General features: G+C 40.4%; 2 pseudogenes; one reads left to right on the top strand and one right to left on the bottom strand.

Annotated features, from left to right (window-relative positions):
* Positions 1-654: 654 nt before the first annotated feature.
* On the bottom strand, positions 655-1,952 carry LOC149055958 (uncharacterized; annotated as a pseudogene).
* A 2,330-nt stretch (positions 1,953-4,282) lies between these two features.
* Positions 4,283-6,307, top strand: LOC149055957 (uncharacterized; annotated as a pseudogene).
* The last annotated feature ends 3,705 nt before the right edge of the window (positions 6,308-10,012 follow it).

Genomic DNA, 10,012 nt, shown 5'->3' with positions numbered 1-10,012 from the left:
TTTTTTAATAATTTAATTTAAACAGTATTAAATTTTTTTATGTATGACAAATTATTTTATAATTATTTTATTTATTCATTATGATTTATGAGTAATCATTTACAAGTTGCATGTGTAGCGTTCGTTGTAATGCATGAACTTATGAAAATCAAAGAAAAAAAGTTCGACGTAAAAGACGCTTTTGGAGATTTAAACTTTTACATCGATAATAAAAATAGAGGAGCTAATTTGATAAATAGTATGCAGTCTGATGTACACAGTTTCCATTTTAGAAATTTTACGAGAATGTTATCAGCTGATTTTTAAAAAATTATTAATCTCATCGGACCAAAAATAATCAAGCTAGATACGAATATGCGTCCAGCTATTTCGGTAACAGTTAGGCTAGCTGTTACGCTGAGATTTCTTGCCACCGGAGATTCGTATAGCAGCTTGCAATATTTGTTTAGAATTTCAAAACAAATAATTTCATGTATAATTCCTGAAGTCTGCATGGCACTTGTTGAAGTTTTAAAGGAATATGAAAAAGTAAGTAATGCATATAGGCAATAATGTTTTATGAATAAAATAACATTTTTATTAATAATAACATAACAATTTATTAATCTTCATTCAAATTAAAACATAATAAAAACATAAAAAACATACTTTTTCATCAAAATTAAAATAAAAACAATAACTTTTTCATTCAAATAAAAATAAGTTGTTACCTAACCTAGATATGTTAATTCTAAAGAAGACCCATCCCATGTTCCATATAAAATAGTGGTTTGTTGAATAGGATTGACTTTAACTGAGTGTGATGTAGATGGTTGTGGTGAATTTTGATAAACTATATGAGTAGTTTGAAGTGTGAGATGTTGGTGGTGGTTACCATAAAATGTTGGTAAAGATAAACTTTCATTCTCATCATATTTTCCAAGGTCTGTTTCAAAAAGTATGTTGTTGAAATAATACTGAACATACGATCTTGTTTCAGCAGTACGTGATAATTTCGTAGTGTGTTTCCAATATGATTTCCTTAAGTAGTTCACTCATTGGGAGTTTGTTGACTTAATTCGATGTTTGAAGCAGATTTCTTAAATATCAAACGCTTCATCGATTCTAATGTCTGTATCAGCTAATTTCTTTTTCTTTTTCCCTTTTGAAGGCTGAACTGGACATGGAAAGGTGAATTTATTGTTATCTGCAGATATAAATTGTTGTTGTTGTTGTCGTTGTGTCTGTGTTTCGCTTGAATCAAGTACCTATTTGTGATTCCTCTTCTGACATAAAAACATCGTTTGTATCTGTGGATGTTTCTCTTTCAATTTTATTATACGGTAAAGCACACATTTCTCTTGCCTCACTTAAAATCTAAAATACATAATAACAATAAATATATATTACCTCATCACCCTGATGACAAACAAAAAATAAAATAAAATAAAAACACATCATTTTAAAATCAATACATTCACTGTTCCACTCGGAATCTAAAATGATTTTTTTGTTAAAAAATTATAAAATGTTCAAATTTTATTGCTCAATTTAAAAAATTTAAAATGATTCTTATAAATGGTTAATATATAACCAAAAAATCCTATTTTGCTGAAATCAAACATTCACAAAGTGCTAAAAGCAAATATTCAAAAATTCCTTAAAGAAAAAATGCTAAAAGTGCTAAAATGTATAAATTGACAAGGTGATATAAGTTAAAATGACCAAAGTGCTAAAAGCAAAAATGCTCAATGTGCTAAAATGCCAAATTTCACATACTACTAAAAGTGATACAATCGAAAACTAACAATTTGCTGAAAATTATAAAAGCAAAAATGCTCAATAAGCTAAAAAGTCAAAATTCACAAAGTGATGAATTCCTAAAAGCGAAAATGCTAATAGTGCATGAAGCAAAAACGCTCAAAGTGCTAAAATTTAATAATGCAAAAATTGTTATAATTAAACATAAACATAGTGCTAGAAGTAAAAATTCACGATGTGCTAAAAGTGATAAAAACAAAAATTCACAATTTACTAAAAGTTATAAATTGTAAAATGCTCAATGTGCTTAAATTTAATAATTCACAAAGTGTCAAAAGTGATAAAAGCAGAAATTCACAATTTGTTAAAAATGATAAAAGCAAAAATGCTCAATGTGCTAAACGTACTAAATTCACAAGAGCAAAAAATGCTCAATGTGCTTAAATTTAATAATTCAAAAGTGCCAAAATTAATAAAATCAAAAATTCACGAATTGCTAAAGCTGAAAATGCCCATTGTGCCAAAAGTTTTAAATTCCTAAAAACAAAAATTCTTAAAGTATAAAAAGCAAAAATTCCCAGTGCTAAAAGCTAAAATACTCAGTGCTAAAATGTGAAAATTGACAGTGTCTAAAAGCAAAAATAACTTGTTCGATCTTCTCGTTCATTTAAACGCGCCACTGTTTGGCGGCAAGTGGTGACCACGCTCGGCCACCTGCAATGTTGGTCAGCCTGATGCGCTCGTCACCTTGGTTCGGGTAACGACGCGTCTGCCGACGCCGCCGTGCTGCGGTGTGTGTGTGTGTGCGTTTTTTTGTTACGTACGCACTCGTCCTACGTGCTGCTCGGCCGTTGTATTTGAAAACTGTGTATGTTTCCACGTGTTCTACGACCGCTCCGGCGCTTTAAGCTTTTATATACGATCTTTCTGCCTTTTTGCTCAGATTTGCTCACGGTCGCTCTTAAGGCTCTGTCAAACAGAAAGCGTTATCTTCACGTCGCGTGATTTTGTAATTTGTTACAACGCGGCGTTATTCACGCGCGTGAAAGCACCACGCCGACGAGCCATTTACCGCTTTAACACGCGTTATAACGCGTTCTGTTTAACAGAGCCTTTACCGATTGCAAAAGGCCTAGGGTCACCTGTTCGTGAACGCTCAACTAGGAAATACGAATCTCGGGACGTGCAGCTCGGTAGTCCAACGTCAAGTCAATCATCATCTCAAGCCATCTTCGTCGTCAAGTCCAACGGTGTTCCCCGTCCCCCATATATTAGCTGATTATAATATACTCGTTATAAAATAATCACAATTGTGTATTGCTTAAAACATTCCTTCTCACAAGGGTTCTGAAGACCGAGCGTCTGACAACATCCCTCATACGGACTTGTCAACGCAACATTTGGTAGCAGAGCGTGGTTGGTTGTTCCATCAACAGTGGTACTCAGGATTTAAGTGAGTAGTGCATTTTGTTTATAGCTGTGGCATTTGAGTATAAGGTCTTTACATTTATTTATCCATATCTCCTTTTCCTATCTACTATTATTAGCAATTAAATAATATTTAAGTTACTGTAGGTAGTAGTGTTGTTTTTTTTTACTATTATATTATATTTGTGATTATGGGGTCTCAATATTGATATATTCAGTATAGGTGTTATTTATTAAAGAACAATACAAATTTAACTCAACGACTGCTCAGTCATTGTTATATTATTAATATATTAATTTAGGTTTTTTATATTAGTGTTGAGTTACAATTACTTTAACTGTGCTCAAGTGGTTAATTACTTATTGTCATTTCTTTGATTAAATTTACTTTGAATATTATAATTTACTTAACAGTATCTCATTGTACGGTGCTCCCTGGGTTAAAATTGTTAATTGATTTTTAATTGGTGTATTAGCTTTAGGCTTTGCTCACTAGCTGCTGGTCTAGTTAGCACTTATCTGGTGTATTACATTTTAGTTAAGCTACTGCCTTTTATTTTATTATTATACCATAATTCATTGGGTAAACAGTAATATATTCAGTGTTCACTGTATAAGCTTTATATTTATAAAACTGTTAAGCATAAACCAAGGTGTGCGTCGTGGGCCGTGCCAGTGATCAGGTACTGTATTGTCACTTTATTTATATTATTTTAAGAGTTGTTATTTTATATTCACTTTATGTTGATCAACTGAAGGTTATAAATGATACAGCTGGTTATTTAACCGGATCATTGTTGTAATTAATTTCAGATTTATATTTTGGGTATTGCATTGTCCGGTTACACCTGGGTATTATTTAATATTATCATAGTAGGTGCTCTCCTATTATTTAATTGTTAACCATATTGAGGGTAGGCTGTTGCTCAGCTGGCCTCTTGTCTGTTTAGATTTTTACTTTTGGGTTTATTTGTTGATCTGAACACAATCTATTTGTCGCAGTCCCTTGGCTTAGCATCGTACAGCTATTATAACTATTTGATTGTCAGTTTATTATTGTTTCATTATCTGAACCAGCTCTGGTTGATATCGTTAAGTCTTATTGACTTCTAACAAGTAATATATTCCTGCTCTGGTTTATTTTTGTTGATTATCTATTAGTATAGTTGATATAATGGCTATTAATGAACGTGATGCTCGTGCAAAGGAGCGAATGATCCTTCGTAGAGATACAGTTATCGCTCTGATAAAGCAGATACATGCATTGGCTACTAGTTCAGCCACCGATCAAGCTAGTCGTACTCAACTAGCAATTGCTATTGCTGACATTGATAATTTGTGGTCCAATTTTGTCGTGGAAAATAATAATCTGTTGGAAATATTATCTGAACTAGATTTGTTGGGGGAGTTTTCGTTGGAGGTAGAGACTACCACTCGGGTTCTGGTGGTCGAAGCTAAGGCTATGAGCGCGGCTGCCCAACCTTCTCCGGTTGTAAGCGTTGGCACTATCCAACAAGTCTCCTATGACGTTCAGGGTGATAATGCTAGTTGTTCCACTAGCACATCCAATGACTGTCCGGTATCGTTCGTTGAAAGAACTGTGGCTCCTTCTAGGCTTCCGGAAATACCTCTACCATATTTTGATGGGGAATGTCATAATTGGCCAGCTTTCCGGGATAGGTTCCAGGCCTTAGTAGACCAACGTTCGAGCATTCCCAACATCGACAAATTCTATTATCTAATCGGATGCCTCCATGCTGATCCGCGAGAGGTAGTGAAGGGGTATACAATTTCGAATGAAACCTATACTCTAGCCTGGAACGCCTTAGTCGAACGATATGATAAGCCGCGCAAGCTCGCTTCGTTGATCATCGATAAGTTACTATCGACTCCTGTCGTGAGTTCCGAAACCTTTGTGTCCTTGCAAACTTTCTTATCAAATTTTGATGAAAATATTGCCATTTTGGAATCGCTCCGTATTCCGGATTTGTCTTCGTTCTTATTGTTTTCTTTGGCTGCTAGGTGTTTACCTATGTCATCGAGACGTTTGTTTGAAGCTGAAAACGAGGAAGAATATCCGTCCATTCATAGTGTGTTAAAGTTTGTTAAGACAAGGATTCAAGTTATTGAAAACGTCCAGGCTCACCAACATCAAGAAGACTGGATTTCGTCGTGATGTAAGATCCACTTTGGTGTCTGCGTCCGACACTACTTCGCATAAACCCTCGTCGAAGACTGCTCCGTCAAAATGTATAGCCTGTTCCGGTACTCACCGATTAGCTGATTGTCCCAAGTTTAAGGCTTGGTCGATCGATGAACGTTATAACTTCGTGTGTACCCATCGACTTTGCATGGTTAGTTTTGGTAAGGGACATTGTCGTTGAAATGCCCTTCTTCATGTTCCATTTGCAAACGTCGACATCACACATTACTACATCGGGAGTCAAAACCAACGGCTTTGAATCCGCCAGCGGCCATGCTAGGTCGACAGAAATCTCCTACGGTGCTACTGGGGACAGCTCTGATCCATGTACATAACACAATGGGGAATGGCCAGACGGTACGAGCCCTGATTGATGCCGCCTCTCAAATAAGTGCAATAACTTCGGCCTGTTGCAATCGTTTGGGCTTAAAGCCTTCGCGTTGGACAGTACCTGTTACCGGGCTGTCAGGCCAAAAGGTTCCGAATGTGCAGGGAATCGTGCAGCTGACGATCCAGCCTCGAGGCAATCCCAGTCCATCCATCAACGTTAAACCATGGGTGCTGACCGCGATAACTTCCGACATGCCAGCCCGACAGTTACCAGCTCAGCTATGGGCAAGGTGCAAACATTTAGCGCTCGCGGATCCAAGCTTTGATAAACTTGCTCCAGTCGATATGCTCATCGGTGCTGACATCTTCCCTCAAGTCTGGAATGACAAGAGCAGGTCATTGGGTCCAGGGTACGCTTCTGTTTACAGCTCCGTTTTCGGTTGGGCGCACAATCCATGGTATCATTGGTGCCGTCCTTTGAATCCATCATGGAGAGATTTTAGAAGGTTGAGGAACCTGAGGCTGCTCCGCCTCAGTTTACCGAAGATGGCTTGTGTGAAGAGTTGTTTCAGGCTGAGATGAGCCGAGATTCACGGGGTCGTTTTTCCGTCCCTCTCCCTTTTCGCTCTGGTCGATCAACTGAATGCTTTCCCGGCTCGCGTCAAGTGGCTCTAAATCGCCTTCTGCATTTGGAGCGGAAGCTTGCAGGCGATTAAATCTTGTACAACGCTTACCAAAAATTCATGCAGGAGTATGAAGAGTTGGGCCACATATCTATTGCGGAAGAAGCAGGCCAGTATTACATACCTCACCATGCGGTTCAGAAGGTGGAAGGAGAGGTGTCAAAGTTAAGGGTGGTTTTCGACGCTTCTGCGAAATGCCATTCCGGGGTGTCACTCAACCAATGCTTGTTGGTTGGCCCGAAGCTCCAGCAGGATATTGTCGATGTTTTAATTGGTTTCCGGGTGCATAAAGTGGCGTTCACGACTGACATCTGTAAGATGTATCGTCAGATTGACTTGTTACCGCAATATCGAGGGTGCCAATATATCCTGTGGAGAGATTCACCTCAAGTCATTATCAAAGAATATGTACTCAACACGGTCACCTACGGGGTAAATAGTGCTCCTTATTTAGCTCTGCGTGTCCTCCGGTACATTGACGTGGAGTGTGAAGACTTACTGGATGTCAAGAACACTTTTTACAATCCAACATATATGGACGATTTGTGTTGGAGCGGGATCACTAAATGAGCCAAAACTCTTCAGTCTAATTTGATAAATACTCTTGCCAGATCCGGTCTACAGCTGAAGAAATGGGCAAGTAACGCTCCAGACTTGCTGAGTCAGTTACAACCAGAAGATTGTTCCGGAGATCCGTTGGCGTTCGAGCAAGATAATGCGACGCAGGTGTTGGGCATGCGGTGGAACCATGGCCAGGATTATTTCTCCTTTAGTATCAATAACTTCAAGATGATCCCTACCAAGCGCGGTGTGTTATCCATAATCGCCAGGATCTTTGATCCGTTAGGCTTACTAGCACCAACCATATTTTACGCGAAGACAATAATGCAACGAGTATGGCTCGCGCAGATCGATTGGGATGATCAACTTCCGTCAGACATTGAAGAGGATTGGCAGGAGTTCTATCAATCGTTGGGTTGGCTTGTGGGTATCAAGATTCCGCGCTATATCGGTTGCTCCACCGGTTGCGTCTATGTGTTGTGTGGTTTCTCTGATGCTTCTGAAAAGGGCTATGCTGCGGTCGTTTATCTGCGAGTGACGGATCGGTCAGGAGATGTATGCTCATATCTCCTTGGATCCAAAACGAAACTAGCTCCGATGAAGACTACCTCAATTCCTCGGCATGAATTGAGTGGTGCTGTACTGCTCGCTCTGTGGCTCAGCAGACTAAAGCGCATCCTGTAGAATCAGATTGGTGTGGCAGGGGTTTCCGCGTGGACAGACTCAACCATCGTGCTCTCATGGTTGAGTAATCCCGACACATCATTCAAAACTTTTGTGTCCAATCGAGTGTTCCAGATTCAATCAATACCTAATTGTCAGTGGCTACATGTCCGGTCGGAGATCAATCCTGCTGATTGCGCCTCGCGTGGACTTCCTCCGGCAGCACTCGAGAAGTCCACACTGTATTGGAAGGGTCCAAGTTTTTTGTCGTCCCCTGTCGACAGCTGGCCGAAAGGTATCGTCAAGTTAACTCTGGATCAGTTACCTGAGGTGCAGCCAGTGTGTTTGTTGTCGCAAAGCCAGGCCCCAGCTGAGTGGTACGCGCGTTTTTCCTCCTACGACCATATGATTCGAGTTGTTGCTCGACTACGCAGTTTCATGTTGAGGTGCCTGAAGAAGGACTGTGATACTGGTTTTTTGAAGCAGTCAGAGCTGAATTCTGCTCTATGTACGGTCGTGAAGAGTGCGCAAAGGTGTGCTTCCTACGCGAATTACTCAACAATCTGAATAAAGGTGAAGAAATTCGTCAAAGGGGGTTAGCTCGCCTCTCTCCATTTTTGGATTCCCTTGGGGTAATTCGTGTAGGGTGTCGTCTTCAAACTCCAATTGGCCAGAGCGTCGGAGACATCCCATGTTGATACCCAAGGAATCTCACCTTGCAGTGCTTATTATCCGTCATTGGCATCGTTATGCTTGTCATGCGGGTCCACGGTTGCTTATCGCGTTAGGACAGAGACGTTTTTGGATAATTGGTATCCGGCTTGTCGTCCATCGAGTAATTCGAAAGTGCACGATCTATGCCAAAATCGCCACGATCAATCCTCAACCCATGATAGCAGATCTGCCCGGTTTCCGCGTACAGGAAACTCATCCATTTGCCATAGTCAGCATTGATTACGCGGGACCGTTGCAAATGAAGGAGCTGAGTCTACGTAAGGCCCGAATTTGTAAAGTCTACATAGCTGTTTTTGTTTGTATGACTACGAAAGCTGTACATTTAGAAATCGTTTCTGATTTGTCCACTGATGCGTTTTTGTTAACGTTGGATAGGTTCGTGGCCTACCGTCGTCCATCTACTCTGATTGTGGTACCAACTTTGTTGGGGCAGCCAAACAGCTGCGACAGTTGATCAGCCGTTCTGATCAGAGAGATAAAATATCAGGGCATCTACCCTGTACTTGGCATTTTAACCCCCCTGGTGCTCCCCATTTTGGTGGGATTTGGGAGGCGGCTGTTAAGTCGGCTAAATCTTTACTTCTTCGCACCATAAATGCTCAGATTTGGACGTTGGAAGAGGTCACCACTGTTCTTTGCAGGGTTGAAGCCGCATTGAATTCGCGCCCGCTCGTTCCCGCGTCTGCTGACCCTAATGATCTTGAGTGTTTGACTCCAGGACACTTCCTGATCGGTAGACCGTTGCTTTCTATTCCCGATTCAGAGCCCTCTAATACTCAAGCGTCCTTGCGTACTCGCTGGAAGCTCCTCCAGCAGTCGTTTCGTTTTCTGGCGACGCTAGTCACAGGAGTACCTGAGTACTCTTCAAACTCGTGGGAAGTGGACCAAGTCAGGTAACAATATTGAGGTTGGCAATATGGTAATAGCGAAGACTATTGACGCTCCTCCCCTCTCCTGGCCATTAGGTAGATTTATAGAGGTGTATCCGGGCACAGACCAGATAGTGCGGGTAGCTAAGGTTATCACTAACCAGGGAGTGTTCACTAGACCAGTGAGTACTAAAGCCAGTACCGTTGCCTACTGATCCGTAGATAACGATGAACTACTAATCACCGCTTCCGTTTACATCCTATGTTTGTGTGTCACTGCTATACTCATTGTGTAAAAAATGTTTATATTTTATCAGCCACTTAGCCTGCTATCACATGTTCCGCTGGCCGCTCAGCCTCGGAAACCCGTGAGGGAAGTAGTAATTTTTTAATTGTTTAGCTAGGTTAAATTTAAAAAAAAATATATATATACATTGTAACATAAGACTGATTATTAACCATTTGTGATATTAAAATTGTTTCTATTGTGATATTTAGCTCCGCTCAGGCTCGAGCACATACCTATCCACTGCTCAACTGCTCCGTTCATTAACTAGCTGCTCCGCTCATCTGCTCAACTGCTCAACCGCTCAATTCCACTGCGCTGCTCAATCAATGTTTAACTGCTCCGTTCAACTGCTCTGCTCGACTGCTCCGTTCATCAGCTCGACTGCTCCGTCCATCGGCTCAACTGCTCCGTTCATCAGCTCGACTGATCCGTCCATCGGCTCGACTGCTGCGTTCAAAAACGTACTGCTTATGCGTGGCTCAATCTATCCAGTAAGCTGCTCCGTTCATTC

This window comes from Diuraphis noxia, unplaced genomic scaffold, assembly GCF_037042655.1.
Source record: "Diuraphis noxia isolate RWA-SAM2 unplaced genomic scaffold, SU_Dnox_SAM2 contig0004, whole genome shotgun sequence".
Taxonomy (NCBI): domain Eukaryota; kingdom Metazoa; phylum Arthropoda; class Insecta; order Hemiptera; family Aphididae; genus Diuraphis; species Diuraphis noxia.
Note: the sequence above shows the minus strand (reverse complement) of the source record. Positions and strands in the feature narration are given on the sequence as shown.